Source organism: Carettochelys insculpta, chromosome 5, assembly GCF_033958435.1.
Source record: "Carettochelys insculpta isolate YL-2023 chromosome 5, ASM3395843v1, whole genome shotgun sequence".
Taxonomy (NCBI): domain Eukaryota; kingdom Metazoa; phylum Chordata; order Testudines; family Carettochelyidae; genus Carettochelys; species Carettochelys insculpta.
The window spans coordinates 109345620-109360797 of record NC_134141.1 but is presented as its reverse complement, the minus strand read 5'-3'; positions in this window follow the sequence as shown (position 1 = coordinate 109360797).

Here is a 15178-nt window from a genome sequence, read left to right as displayed (position 1 = left end):
AGGAGCATGTGGAGCTCCTTTTGAAGGGTAAGTGAATCCTGGGTTGGGGGCCTTAAAGGCTGCAGTGGGTTGGGGCCTTTGAGGGGGGGACAGGGGGTTAAAGTCTGGCCATGGGGGGATTAATGCTGTGGTGGGCTGGGGCAATGGGGGTGGGGGGTTAAGGCTGGTGGCAGTTTGGAGTTTCAGGGCTGGGGGGGTTAAGGCTGCAGAGGGTTGGAGCCATGGGGGAAGGCAGGGGGCTAAAGCTTGCCTGCAGGGAGGGCAGAAGGTTAAAGGCTGTGGTGGTCTGAGGCCTTGGTGTGAGGGGGTTAAGGGCTGTGCTGGTTTGAGGCCTTGAGGGGTGGGGATTAAAGGCTGTGGTGGGCTGAGGCCTTAGGAGTCGGGGGTTAAAGGCTGCTGTGGGTTGAGGCGCTGAGAGTTAAAAGCTGCGGCAGGTTGGGGCCTCAGGAGCGGCACGGGGTTAAAGCTTGGCTATGAGGAGTGGGGGGAGTTAAGTCTGCTGCAGGATGGGACCTTGGAGGGGGCACAGGGTTAAATCCTGATTACAGGGTGTGGAGGGGGGTGTTAAAGGCTGCAGTCAGTTGGGGCCTCGGGGGGGGGAAATTAAATCCTGGTCAGGGGGTGTGGGAGAGTTAAAGGTTGTGGCAGGTTGCGGCCTCAGGCATCAGGGGTTAAAGGCTGGCCACAGGGAGTGGGAGGGGGTTAAGGCTGCAGCGGGTTGGGGCTTCGGGTTAAGGTTTTGGTGGGGCGGGGCCATGCGGGGTTAAAGCCTGGCTGGCAGGGGGTTAAAGGCTGGCAGTGAGCTGGGGCCGTGGGGAAGGTCAGGGGGGTTAAGGCTGGGGCAGGTTGGGGCCTCCCTCGGGAGTCAAATAGGGGAGTTAAAGTCGGGCAGAAGGTGTGGGAGGGCAAGGGCTTAAGGTTTAGGAGGTTTCTGGCTGCAAGGGTGTGGGGGATTAGGGCTGCAGCAACTTGTCAGGGAGAGAGAGGAGGGTTTATGTGGGCCAGGGCGTGGGGCAGAGTTCCAGAATTTTCTTTTCCTAGAAAAAAAGTACTAGTTATCGGAGCCTGCTGTACTCTTCAAAATATTTGTGAGGCAAGGGAGATAACTTTCATGCCTGCATTGGGGGCTGAGGCAGAGGTCACCAGCTGACCCCAAGGGAAATTAGGAAAACCCAGGAAGATGCACTGAAAATCTCCCAGTCATCAGAGTAGCAACTCAGCAAGTCCAAAACTTCCTCCTCACAGCCACAAAGTGTGCCAAATAGGCCCTGGAACAAAAACTAGGTAACAATGTCAAAGACTGTCATGGGCACATGGGCAGCAGGTATCAAAGGCCATGGCAGGATAAACTTCCCCTGACATCCTCCCCTGTGGCCCCACCACGTTCTACACAGGCCTTGTGCTCTCTTGTCCTCTGCACTGTTACTAGTGGAGGCTCTCTCAAGCAGGAGCCCCTGGTGGTTCTGCGACCAGCAGATTGGCCCAGGACTGGGGACGGGCAGCTGGGCATTCAGGGATGTTCTGGATGCAGGAGCCAGGACCTTGGGTGCAAGGAGTGGGGCTGGTGGACTATATATAGAAAATGTGAGTACCTTGGAAACTTGCTAAAGACAGGCAACGTCAATAGCCTTATGCTGCAAGAGACCCATTTTAGTAATCAGTAATAGGCCTTCATGGCAGACTTTCAGTATGACGGGGAATCAGGGCTTCAACAGTGCAAGTTAAGTTGGGGCTTTAGGCACTTACAGAGTGATGTAGCAGGTGAGAGGAAACATGAAGGAGTCTGTATTTTGGATATGCCCGAACTGATTTGTTTGTTGGTTCAAAAATTTTGTAGTGATTTTTTTTGCTTCCCTGGCTGGAAGCTGGGTAGGATCGTGTAGGAGATGTAATCAGTTTGCGTCCTGGAGCTGGGATGGGGCACAGGTGGGGGCAGGGTGGAGGTGGCATAAGGGAATTGTAATGTTTGATTCATAACCACTTTGGACTTTGCTTATTTGACCAGTGTGTGAATTTAAAGCTTTTCACTCATGACTCATTATAGTCGTGTTTCTTAAACTTGTTCTGTGTAACACTAGTGTTCTGTGAACAACTGGCAGGTGTGCCACTAACATCTGATACTTTCTGACATAATACACTAATGGTCTATATTTTCTGTTCTTAAAACCAGACACAATGTTATTTCTTCATTGTCATGGTATCTGATTAAATTATTTCATTTTGTTTCTGCTGTATATGTTGCTGTTTGGTTTTTTTGGTCTGACGACAATTGTTTTTGAAGAACATTTTCACAAGTGTTCCATATACAGCTATTATTTGTTTGGTGTTCCGTGGTCTCAAAAATTTAAGAAACGCTGCACTATAGTGTAGGTCCATACCATTTTAGTATAAAACTCTGCCCCAGTTTATAGAGCTGCTAGTGCCTATCTCATTTTCATAATTATGTCAGCTTTGGAAAATTCACCACATTTAAATTGCTCTGAAAGTACAAAAAGACCAGCAAAAGTCATGAAATTGAGTGCTAAAGTGAGGCTGTGTCTACACTAGAGTATAAATTCAATTTTAAGACACTTAGCTCCATTTTACATTGACTGTCTTCGCTGCAAACACCATTAGTTCGATTTTTAAGGGGCACTAAGGTTGACTTTCTTGTTCCACTGCTACAATGTGGTGTAACACCAACTTCACATTTAAAAGGTTGAACTAATGGGGGAGGGATAGCTCGGTTGTTTGAGCCTGAGCCTGTTAAACCCTGCGTTGTGAGTTCAATCCTTGAGGAGGCTACCCAGGAACTGGGGCAAACAAATGTCAGGGATGGTGCTTGATCCTGCCAAGGGGGCAGGGGACTAGACCAGATAGCCTCCTAAGGTCCCTTCCAGTTTGAGGAGATGAGCATATCTCCAATTATATATCAATGCTAGAGTGGAAACATCATTAGATTACATTGGCCTCTAGAGGTATCCCCTAGCACATTCTTCCACTTTCATCTCCATGTGCTCAGGAAGCCTGGGAATTTGAATTCATTTTCTTTCTGACCGGTCTGGATAGCATACCTCAGGAGCCCACCTCAAGATCCATCATGAGTTCTCAGGGTTCTAGTTTTGATCTGAGTTCTCAGGGTTGCAAAAGAGTGTCAGCATGGAGCTGTAACAAGATCTTAGATCTCATTGCTGTGTGGGGTGACAAATCTGTGCAGAGCAGACTGGACCTACTCCAATGCATCCACATCCTTTCTATACTGGGAGACCCAGAACTGGACACAATATTCCAGATGTGGCCTCACTAGTGCCAAATAGAGAGGAATAATAACTTCTCTAGATCTGCTGGAAATGCTCCTTCTAATTCACCCCAATATGCTGTTATCCTTCTTGGCTACAAAGGCACACTGTTGACTCATATCCAGCTTCTCATCCACTGTAATCTTCAGGTCCTTTTCTGCTGCACTGCTACTTAGTCAGTCAGTCCCCAGATTGTAACATTGCTTGGAATTCTTCCATCCCAAGTGCAGGACTCTGCAATTGTCCTTGTTGAACCTCATCAGATTATTTTTGGCCCAATCCTCCAATTTTTGGCCCAATCCTCCAATTTATTTACCCTATTCCTAACCTTCAACATATCTACCTGTCCCCCTAACTTAGTGTCATATGCATATTTGCTGAGGGTGCACAGCTGGAAACCCATGACAGCAAAGCCATCCAATAAATTCTGCACATTTCCCAGAGTCACAGTCTTCCACATCAGACAGACACAGATTGCCTTGGCTACCTGGATCACCATGGCCCCCGCTGTAGAGCTCATCATCATCATCAACAACAACAATCCTGGGCTCAAGTGCTGTTAGTGTCTGATATCCCCCTCACTATTTCCTTTCATCTTTCCCTATTCAATGTGGAGTGGCTTAGTTTCTGTAGATTAGCTCAGCGCCAATTACTATATCATCTACCCATTCTCTGTGGGGTCAGCCTCTCCTATTTGAACAGTCCATTATGCCAAATACCAGGGTCTTGATTTTTCATTAATTTATTCTGCAAATATGCCCAAATATCTGTAACTTCCTTTGTATAACCTTCTGCAACAGGTTTTCTTTCAGCTGTATCTTCCTGTATAAATTCCTCATTGGTGACCATCTGCATCCATCCTATTCTCAGGATCTTTCTGTAACAACTCCTCTCAAATGCCAATATCCTTCTCTTCAAATCTTTCATTATCACCCATGTCTCTCATCCTTGCAACATGCTGCTGAATTCAAACATTTTCAAGATGCTCAGCTTCGTTACTAAGCTGATTGCTTTGCTTTTCCAGATCTTATCCGTTGCTTTCAAACTCACTCTTACTTTGGCTGTTCTACTTGCTATTTTCTTCTTACAGTCTAGATCATATGTTATGTTGCTCCCCAGATACATGAACTTCTCTACATCCTCTAGTTTGAACCAGTCTACACTGATCTTCCTTCCTATTTCCTTATCTCCAAACACCATTGTTTTTGTTTTATCAGTGTTCATAATCAGTCATACCACTTTCCTTCTTTGTTTAGCACCTGCACTGTTCTTGCTAGTTTCTCTTCATCTTCTTCAGTGATAACTATATCATCTGTGAACTTCAAGTAGTTGATTCTCATCCTACGGGGAGATCGACTGGTTATCTAAGGTGTTTGTACACCAGTGCCAGAATTGGGTAACAAGCAAGAGAAATTAGAAGCCCTGGCTCAGTCCAAGAACTATGACTTGATTGGAATAACAGACTTGGTGGGATGACTCGCATGACTGGAGTGCTGCCATGAAAGGGTATAAACTGTTCAGGAAGAACAGGAAAGGGAGAAAAGGAGGAGGAGTTGCACTGTATGGAAGAGAGTATTATGATTGCTTGGAACTCCAGTACATAGAGGGAGAAAAGCCTGTTGAGAATCTATGGGTCAAGCTTAGTGGTGTAGGCAGCACTGGAGATGTGGTGGTTGGTGTCTGCTACAGGCTGCCAAATCAGGATGATGAGGTAGATGAGGCTTTTTTTGGACAACTGAGAGAAGTTTCCGGATTGCGGGCTCTCGTTATCGTGGAGGACTTCAATTACCCTGACATCTGTTGGGAGACCAATATGGCAGTACACAAGCAGTCCAGGAATTTCTGCAGAATGTTGGGGATCACTTCTTGGTACAAGTGCTGAAGGACCCGACCAGAGGTCGTATGCACCTGCTGCTTACAAACAGGGAGGAACTAATAGGGAAGGTAGAAGTGGGTGACAACCTGGGAAGCAGTGATCATGAGATGGTAGACTTCAGGATCCTGACCAAAGGAAGGAAAGAGAGCAGCAAATTACACACCTTGGACTTCAGAAAAGCAGACTTTGACTCCTTCAGGAACCTGATGGGCAGAATCCCCTGGGATGCTACCATGAAGGGAAAAGGAGTCCAGGAAAACTGGCAGTATTTTAAGGAAGCCCTATTGGAGGCACAGAAAGAAACCGTCCCAATGCTCAGCAAGAGAAGTAAATATGTTAGGAGACCAGACTGGCTTAATGGGGAAATCCTTGGAAAACTTTGGAACGAAAAGGGAGCTTACAAAAAGTGGAAAGTGGGACAGATGTCTAGGTAGGGGTATAAATGTATAGCTCGAGAATGTAGGGTAGTTATCAGGAAGGCGAAAGTGCAACTGGAATTGCGACTCACGAGGAATGTGAAGGATAACAAGAAAAGTTTCTACAGGCATGTTAGCAAGAAGAAGGTGATCAGAGAGGGCGTGGGGCCCCTACTGGATGAGGGAGGCAACCCAGGGACAGATGATGTAGGGAAGGCTGAAGTACTGAATGCTTTCTTTGCCTCTGTCTTCACAGACAAAGACAGCTCCCGGACTAATGCGATAAGTGATGCATTGTGGGATTAAGGTGAACAGCCTTTGGTGGGGAAAGAACAAGTTAGGAGCTATCTAAAAAAGCTAAATGTACATAAATCGATGGGTCCAGACCTAATTCGTCCTAGGGTTCTGAGGGAGTTGGCATATGTTGTTGACAAGCCCTTGGCCGTTATCTTTGAAAAGTCGTGGAGATTGGGAGAGATCCTGGATGATTGGAAAAAGGCAAATGTAGTGCCCATCTTTAAAAAAGGGAAGAGGGATGATCCAGGGAACTATTGGCCGGTCAGTCTTACATCAGTCCCTGGAAAAATCATGGAGGGGCTCCTCAAGGAAGTCATTTTGAGGCTCTTGGAGGAGGGGAAAGTGATCAGGAATAGTCAGCATGGATTCATGAAGGGCAAGTCATGCCTGACCAATCTGATTAGTTTCTACGATGAGATAAGTGGCTCTGTGGATAGGGGAAAATCAATGGAAGTGATTTATCTTGACTTTAGCAAAACTTTTGATACGGTCTCCCACAATATTCTTGTCAGCAAGTTAAAGGAATGTGGATTGGATAAATGGACGGGAAGATGGATAGAAAGCTGGCTAGAAAGTCGGGCCCAATGGGTAGTGATCAACGGGTCGATGTTGGCATGGCGGTCGGTTTCTAGTGGAGGGCCCCAAGGTTTGGTTCTGTGTCTGGTTCTGTTCAACATATTTATCAATGCCCTGGATGAGGGGTTGGATTGCACCCTCAGCAAGTTTGCAGATGACACTAAGCTAGGGGGAGAGGTAGATATGCTGGAGGGTAGAGACAGGGTCCAGACTGACTTAGACAAATTGGAAGACTGGGCCGCAAGAAACCTGACGAGGTTCAATAGTCACAAGTGCAGAGTCCTGCACTTGGGCCGAAAGAATCCCAAGCATTGTTACAGGCTGGGGTCTGACTGGCTCGGTAGTAGTTTTGCAGAAAAGGACCTGGGAGTTGTAGTGGATGAGAAGCAGGACATGAGTCAACAGTGTGCTGTTGTACTCAAGAAAGCTAATGGCATATTAGGTTGCATCAAGAGGAGCATTGCCAGTTGATCCAGAGAAGTGATTACTCCTCTTTATTCGGCTTTGGTGAGGCCGCAGCTGGAGTACTGTGTCCAGTTCTGGGCCCCCAATTATAGGAAGGATGTGGATACACTGGAGAGGGTCCAGTGGAGGGCGACCAAAATAATTAGGGGGCTGGAGCAGATGACTTATGAAGAAAGGTTGAGGGAAATGGGACTGTTTAGTCTGCAGAAGAGAAGACTGAAGGGGGACTTGATAACAGCCTTCAACTTACTGAAGGGAGGCTGCAAAGAGGCTGGAGAGAGGCTGTTCACAGTGGTCACAGATGGCAGAACATGGAACAATGGTCTCAAGTTGCGGTTGGAAAGGTCCAGGTTGAACATTAGGAGAAACTTTTTCACTAGGAGGGTGGTGAAGCATTGGAATTGTCTACCCAGAGAAGTAGTGGAGTCTCCATCCCTGGAGGTGTTTAAGTCTTGCCTCGACAAAGCCCTGGCGAGGCTGATCTGATGGGTTTGGTCCTGCTTAGAGCAGGGGGCTGGACTCGATGGCTTTTTTTAGGTCTCTTCCAGCTCTATTGTTCTATGATTCTACGATTCTATGATCTTGTGCACAGATATCCCTTCTACCTCTTCCTTGATCTTGACCATTGCTGTCTGTAGGTGCATGATGAAGATACTTGGCAATGTCAGATCTCCTTGTCTCGTACCTCTACTCATTCTAAGCCAGCTTCCCAACTCTCCACACATTCTTACTGCTGCCTCCTCATTGTCGTTGATATCCTTTAACCGTATCAGTCCGCTAATCACTCCGTACAACTCCAACATCACCCACGTCACTTTCTGATCTATACTGTCAAATGCCTTCTGAAAATCGACAAGGTAATTGTAGATGTTCTTGTTCTTTTGTCGAGCTTTCTCTGCTATCAATCTTAATGCCAGTATCTGCTGTATGATACTTATATTTTTCCTGAATCCCGCGTGCTTGTCTGCTACATGTTCTTCTATCTGCGCTCTCATTCTTTCCATCAGTATCAGCAGCAGCAACACCTTGCCTAGATGACTTGTTAAGGCAATCGTTCTGTAGTTCTTTCACTTCATGCACTTACTTTCTTGTGTATTGTCGCGGGCATGGATCTTGTCCATTCCTTAGGTGCCTTCTCTTCTTTCCATGCTATGGTCCATATTCCGTATATTTCATGAATCATACTTTCTCCACCATATTTGATCATCTCTACAGTGATCTTATCATTTCCAGGGCTCTTGTTCTTTAGTTGTTTCACTGCTCTTTCTACTTCCTCCTTCAAAATATCGGTCTCACTCTCAATTCTCAGTGGAGATACCGCTTTCATTTCTTCAGTCAGTCCCTCTGAGATACTTGGGTCCAACTGTGCTTTGTACAGATTGGTGCAATATCTCGGCCATCGCTGCACAACCTTCTCCTTCTCCGGCATCTTTTATCAGTTAGTCGTACTGGCATCAGATTTAATTCATATTGTTGTTTCACGATCAGCACATCAACACTCATCTGACCAACCCTCCTCCTTTATGTGGACTTGGGACTGGCATGGAACCCCCCCAGAGGCTTCATGGGGGAGTTACTGTAGATCTTCCCACCCCAAATTGATTTTCCACTCATTGGTAGCTGTCAGGCATTGTAAACTTCCACAGAGTAATTGCCATTCACTTTTGAACTGTCCAAACAGGTCTCATTGTGGTATTGCTGTGCTGCAGGGCAGGAGACAGCAAATCAGCAAAGTTCCATGGAAGTGGTCTTGTGCATGCAGAAGTTCTGCAGCCACTGCTGGTCATCCCAGACCTCCAAACCAATGTGGTCCCTGCTGGTTTCATGTCTCCAGAACCAGCACTCCACTGCAATCAATGCATCCAGGGAAGCCAGCAGCTCTGCGTTCCGGGTCTCCAGTTCTTCACTATCATCATCCACATCCACCTCATCCTCTCACTGGCTGTGTCTAATTAAATATTGCATGACACTACAGGAAGTGGTCATAACACACTGTGCAATGGCTCCAAGCTGTTCAGGATCCATGCTGATGTGCTAACGCCATGCAGTGACATGAGCTGGGGCAGGCTTTAGGAAAATGACTCAAAAATGGGGCAAAATTCCTTGGGCTGGCCATTTGTTTTCCAGTGGCAAGGGGCTGGGGGCATTGCATTCTTGGATGATGTCTTCAGACAGCCACAAGCACTTGCGCTGCATTTTTTCCCATAACACACTGGCACAAAAAAACAGAATTAACAGGACTGCAGGGACTGTGGGATAGGTACCCACAATGGACTGCTGATGTAGCCAAACCTAGCTAAGGCAATGGAGGCACACTATGTGGACTTTCTGGACATTTGTGGACACTCATTTTCAACTTTATAAAATCTGGTGGTAAAAGGTTGACTTCAATAAATTTGATTTTATTTTATAGTGAAGACATAGCCCTAGTGCTCTGTGATTTATTGCATGCTATGGTGTTTGTCCTTTGTCTCCTTTACAGTAGTCAGTGTTAAGGACAGACTGTCAGCCATAACTTTATATCTCCTGATTTTTGTCATATTTTGTGCCACAGTCCTAAAATTCTTGCAGAATGGATCATCTGAGGTTTTGGTAGACAGTGTTCAAAGGCATTGCTTGCAGCACTCAACTGACATGGCAAAATGGTGACGCAGATATCCCTTCCTTCCTCACGAGTGACATCTTTGTAGCACAAATGTCTTCAGAATAAACAGCCCTGAAAATATGGATCCCTTTGCTGCTACGCATTTCTCACACATGTGGGGCTAGTCCTGCTTTAAATTAGACATGTCTTTGCACTTTCTTGGTTCTGAATGTTAATTAGCTGTTACGCATTCCAGGAGGCCCATCTTTATAGCGCATTCTCCATTCTAAGGGATATATTCTTTTTCTCCATATTCTCTATTCTAAGGGATATAATCTTTTCCTCTATATTCTCCATTCTAAGAGTTATATTCTTTTTCTTCATACACAGTCAGGATTCCAACTGATATTTTTGAGAGCTCCACTTGCCTATGGACAGGAGAACTGCCCCTACATTTTACCCCAAAACAGAAATTTCAGTCACTGTAAATTGACTTTGTAGTTGTATGAAGAGTCAGAAAAAAATTTCTTGGTATATTGAAAAAGGTTTGTGGACACAATACTTGATTTGTTCAGGATATTAGAATACATTAGCCCAGAGTTCTGATCTAATTCCTATGAGGGAAATTGTATTCTGCCTATAGTACCTCACAGTTTCAATTGTGACATACTCTTCCTTGCTTTCTCTGTGAAACTGTTTTGTAATAAATGTGTCTGTGGGATAATTGGCCATAACTTCCATTTTATCTTTCTACAGTTACATGATATAAAGCATAAAAGGTGTTTCTACTTCAAGCTGTACAGTTGTCTTTGTGAGAAGTGCAGTTCGCAACTAGCAGAAGGAAAGGTCACTTATTTTGATATCCTGTTTGTGCACTGAATGCATTATGGAGCTGAATCGCAAGACTAGCTGAGGCATACAATAATTAATGGAATAACAAACCATAATGGCTGTTAGGTATACAGAGATCTATCATAGTACAGTGCCCATGTTCTTTAGAACATAAACTGTAATGATACCAAGGGAATTGGGGATGTTCCAGAAAGCATATTTATTTTGGAGGGTGGTACAGAGGCTTGGCTGAGTGTTGTTTAACCAGTTCTTTATAAGGTGGTATTTGCATTTTGTATTAAATAGTCCATAATTAAATATAGTAGTTTCATTTAAGAAAGAGAGAGAAAATGAAATTTAACACTTGAAATTACCAGAAGCAGAAAACAATATTGTGTAGAAGTTAATGTCATCCATATAAAACAATGCTGCTGCCAGCACATACGTTCTCTCCATCAGGGCCTATATGTATTGTGTTTTGACTTTTTTTAAAAACCTTCTTAAGACACTTTAGCTGGGTCCCCAGAGGCTGGGTAGCCTAATGGCTAGATCAGGGATCAGCAACCCCCAGCACGGGTTCCAAGAGTGGCACGTGAACTGATTTTCATTGGCACACAAAGCAGGAGCTCAGCCCTCTCCTCGATACATCCGGGAGTTTGCTATCAAATGCTACCAACCACCACCTAAGCGGTAAAGCTCTGCATCTTAATTTAATTATTAATGAAGCTGTTGTAAGTAGGACTATTAGTGACTTTAGAAAGTATCACCAGCACTCAGACCATGCATATAAGTCTAAAGGTCAAATTTTGGCACTTTGCCTCAGAAAAGTTGCTGAGCCCTGGGCTAGATTATGGAGTAGAAAGGGGGAAACACCTACTCTTCCCTCTGTGTTTCTGGCCCCTGGGCCATGGAGTATTGCTTATCCAAGTACTTAAGTTTGGGGCATGGTTCCAGGAGTCTAGATTCCATGTAGCTGGAGTTTCACAGTAGGTTCCCATCCTCTTTTGCTAAGTGGGTAGGGGTGGGGCCTTACTCACTCCCATGGCTGCTGGGCTGGCAGGCTCCACTCCGCACCCTCGGACTGTCAAATCAAGCTTCTGCTCCTCACTAGTCAGCCCCAAGCTGAGCCAGATTTCTTCCTTTTAACACCCAAGGCCTGGCATTGGCTGCAGGTGAAACATGGTGGGGCTACCCGGGATCAGAGGTTTTCTTTAATCCCTGAAGTACAGGGCCATCTTTCTTCTGCTCCCTCACAGACGCAAATGGCCTGACATAACTGTTGCTACAGGTCAGCTTGAGCTGCAACGTTTAAATCTGGAACTGAATTCTGACCAAGCCTCCTCCAGAATTTGGCAGGTTTGGGAATGTTTAGATCTGGGGGTTTGGTCTGAGCCCATCTCAAACTGCAGTACAGCTTAGGTCTGCAGCCACACCTAAGAAACTCTCTGTGGTCTGGTTGCAGCTAACAAAGGTGCTTTGGAAATGGCTTTTCACGCTGGCTGGGGCAGGGCTGTCCTTATCAGTTTTGATGCCATAGGCAGCCCGAGCACTTCCTGCTTTGTGGGAAAAGGTGGTGGGAGGGCCAGCATACAAAGACTATGGGAACAGGATTGGTGGGGGACAGGAGCAGGGTAGCCCAGTAAGAAGGCAGCCAGGGTTGGGCCTATGCTTGCATTTACTGGCAGTGGTAGGAAGCAGAGCAACCCAGCCCCAGCCTGCTCTGATCCCTCCACTCCCAGCCATGTAATTCAGGGGAAGGGGCTTACAGGGTTAGCGTGGAACCACCCCTGCACTCACCAGCAGCAGGAAGCAGAGGAACACAGCTGGGAGCCAGTGCAGCGGAGCAGAATGAGGCCTAATTGCTCTGCTTTCTGCCACCACCACTAAGTGCAGGGGCAGGCCTGGCCCTGCTGCCAGCGGCAGGCTGACCACTGTTATCCCAGGCTGTGTCACTGCGGGGAGAGTGTATTGGGGATGGGGCGGACCAGTGGCAGGAAGATACAAGGAGTGGGTGGGGAGATACTTAGGGCTTCCAACTTCTAGGGATGGCCCTACTGGGCCCAGCCTCCTGAGGGGCTGGCTGGGAGAGGGGGCTGGCTACTGGAACCAGTATCTCCTCACACGCAACTACCTAAACCACTGCCTATTTGGGGGCAATTTGGTGCCCCAAATTTTGTAGTACCGTTTGTGGATTTTGCATATTGGTTGGACTGGCCTTGGACCCTGGCATTAGGAGTGCATGGGGCCAGGGCCCATCCCCACTAAGGATATTGCAGCTGTGTAGTGTGTCAGGTGTAGTTCAGGCTGCAGAACCACCTGCTGCCAGTGGGGCAAAACCTGCTCGTTTTGGAAGACCTCCAGGCCCTGGCTGCTGCAATACACCTGCCACGAAAGGATCTGTAGCACAGGCAATGTGGTTAGCAGAGGGAGGATGCAGTATGTAAGTGTCTGACAGGTGGCCCCACAGAGCTATTTGAGTGTGTTTTCTGTTGCCTCTGCTCCTGCTTTTCCAGATTAAAGCACAAGTAGTTGGGGGCTTTGGAGGCGTGGTGGGTGTCAGGTTGGGGAGAGAATAGTTCTGAGCCTGGGGCTGAGATATTTGGGTGGATATATTTGGTGAGGTTGATGGTGTATACATGGCCTGGGACTCTCTGGTAGGAGAGGGGTCAGTGTTGAAGGAGTGATTCTGAGCTGTGCTGAGCCTGAGGAAGAGGAGAAGGGGATATCACTTTTATGCGGTTGTTGGTAATACACCATCCTGGCATGTCACTCAGGTTCACATTCCTGATTGTTCTTTGACACAGTCACTCCAATATGTTCTGCCACATCTCACCATTTCTTTCTCCACAACATCCTTGACTGCCAAAATTATCTTGCTTGCCCACTACTAGGTGCTTGCCCACCTTTTCATAGCCTTCAGCCAGATCCCCTTCGGTCTCCCTCAGGAAGTCACAGTTTCTGTTGAGAAGTATTGAAGTCTCTGCATGATGCAGTTGCTGCCTACATGTCCAGTCTTGTTTGTGATTGCAGCTGTCCTTGCCCCCACCACTTCCCCCTTCACCCTGTGATTTGTTTCCTTATCTCACTTGTGTCTGTCAGTACCTATTTATTCCAGTGCACCTGGGTCACCCCTCTTGAAAATAGTCTTCGGACACACAGGGCTTGTCTTTGCTACTAAGAAAAATGTTGTAAATTATTTCACTGGGGGATCTCCCAATGCATCTTGTCTAACCTATGTCTTTGCAAGGAATCTTCATGGGGCCACAGATTGTTGTGTGGAACCCCTTCAAAATCATGAAGTTTTAATGGGGCTCGACATGGGTGCAAGAACGATACCTGTGGGGATCCCACTGAAGCATTGGGGCCCAACATTTTAGGTGCTTTCAAAACAAAAAGCAGTCAAGTAGCATTTTAAAGACTAGCAAAATAGTGTATTAGGTGAGCTTTCGTCGGACAGAACCACTTCCTCAGACCATAGCCAGACCAGAACAGACTGTCTGGCTACAGCATGGCACTCCAGCAGTGATATATAGGGCCCAGGGTTTCAGCCATTACCTAAGTAGTGGGTGCGGCTGGGAGCTCCAGGCCCTTGTGTATCGCTGGGCCCCAGGGCGTTTGACCTCTTTCCTCCCATAGGCTTGGGTGAGAAATACAAATAGACCTAAAAACTTCACAATGTTATGTAATGTACAGTAAACCGTCAAGAAACGTGGAATCAAGTTGTGTGCGCCTTGGTTAACATGGCAGCTGCCCGACAAAAGTGGGAAACTGCTCCTGTCAAGGGCAGCAGCCTGACTCTTGCCACCCCTGACAGGAGCAGCTTCCCAGTCCCTGGAGTGGTGGGGAGGTGAGAACTAGGCAGCAGCCTGGCTCCTGGCTCCCCTCTGCTCTCAGAACTGGGTAACTGAGCGGGGCAGCAGTCCTGGTTAATCTCCTGGCTCCAAGGAGTGGAGGGGAGCCATGCCATCCCTGGTTCCTGTCTCCTCTCCACTGGCTGGAGCCTGGAAACTGACCAAAGCTGCTGTCCTGGTCAGTTTTCCCTCTCTGCAAGTGGAGGGGAGCCAGAAGCCAGGCTGCCCGCAGTTCCAGGCACCATTCCACTCTGGGAACCAGGAAACTGACCAGCCCTAGTGGGCTGGCCAGTTTCCCCACTCCTGCAAACCCAGGGGACCTGGGAACCAGGCAACAGCCTGGTTCCCATCTCCCCTCGACTTGCACAAAAATGCGAGTTACACGGGGGTTGCACAAATGCAACCCCCACATAACTCGAGGGTTTACTGTACACTCATCCCTCGTTTAAGGAGTACTTTACTTACGAGTACTCGCTAAAACGAGGGATGCATATACTTACCACTGTTCACTACACAAGTGAAGTTCCCCTGCTCATACGAGCCGGCCTCTGGGTCCCTGGCTGGGGCACTTAGAGACCCACAGCCCCGTGGATAGAGCTGAGCCTGCTGCAGGGTCCCTGACTGGGGCATGGGGAGACCCACAGCCCCGCCCAACCCGATCCCACCACTCCCCCTGTGGCAACTTCCTGGCACCCCCCCTACCCTGCCCATTCCCAACATTCCCCCAGCCCACAGGTCCCTCTGCAACCCCCCCCAGCCCACTCCCAACACCCACCTCATCCCCTTCCGAACCTCCCTGCCCACTGCACCCCACCCCGGTAGGTACCTCTGCTGCAGCCTGGAGGAACAAGCCACCACCTTGCCACAGGAGCCGCCTTCAGGTTTTAACCCTCTCTCCTACTCATGACCCCAAACTGTCCCCAGCCTTTAATCCTCCCTGCCCCAACCCAAGGTTTATTTACCTTTCCAAAGCAGCATCACGTGCTGCCACTCCTTCGCTGAGC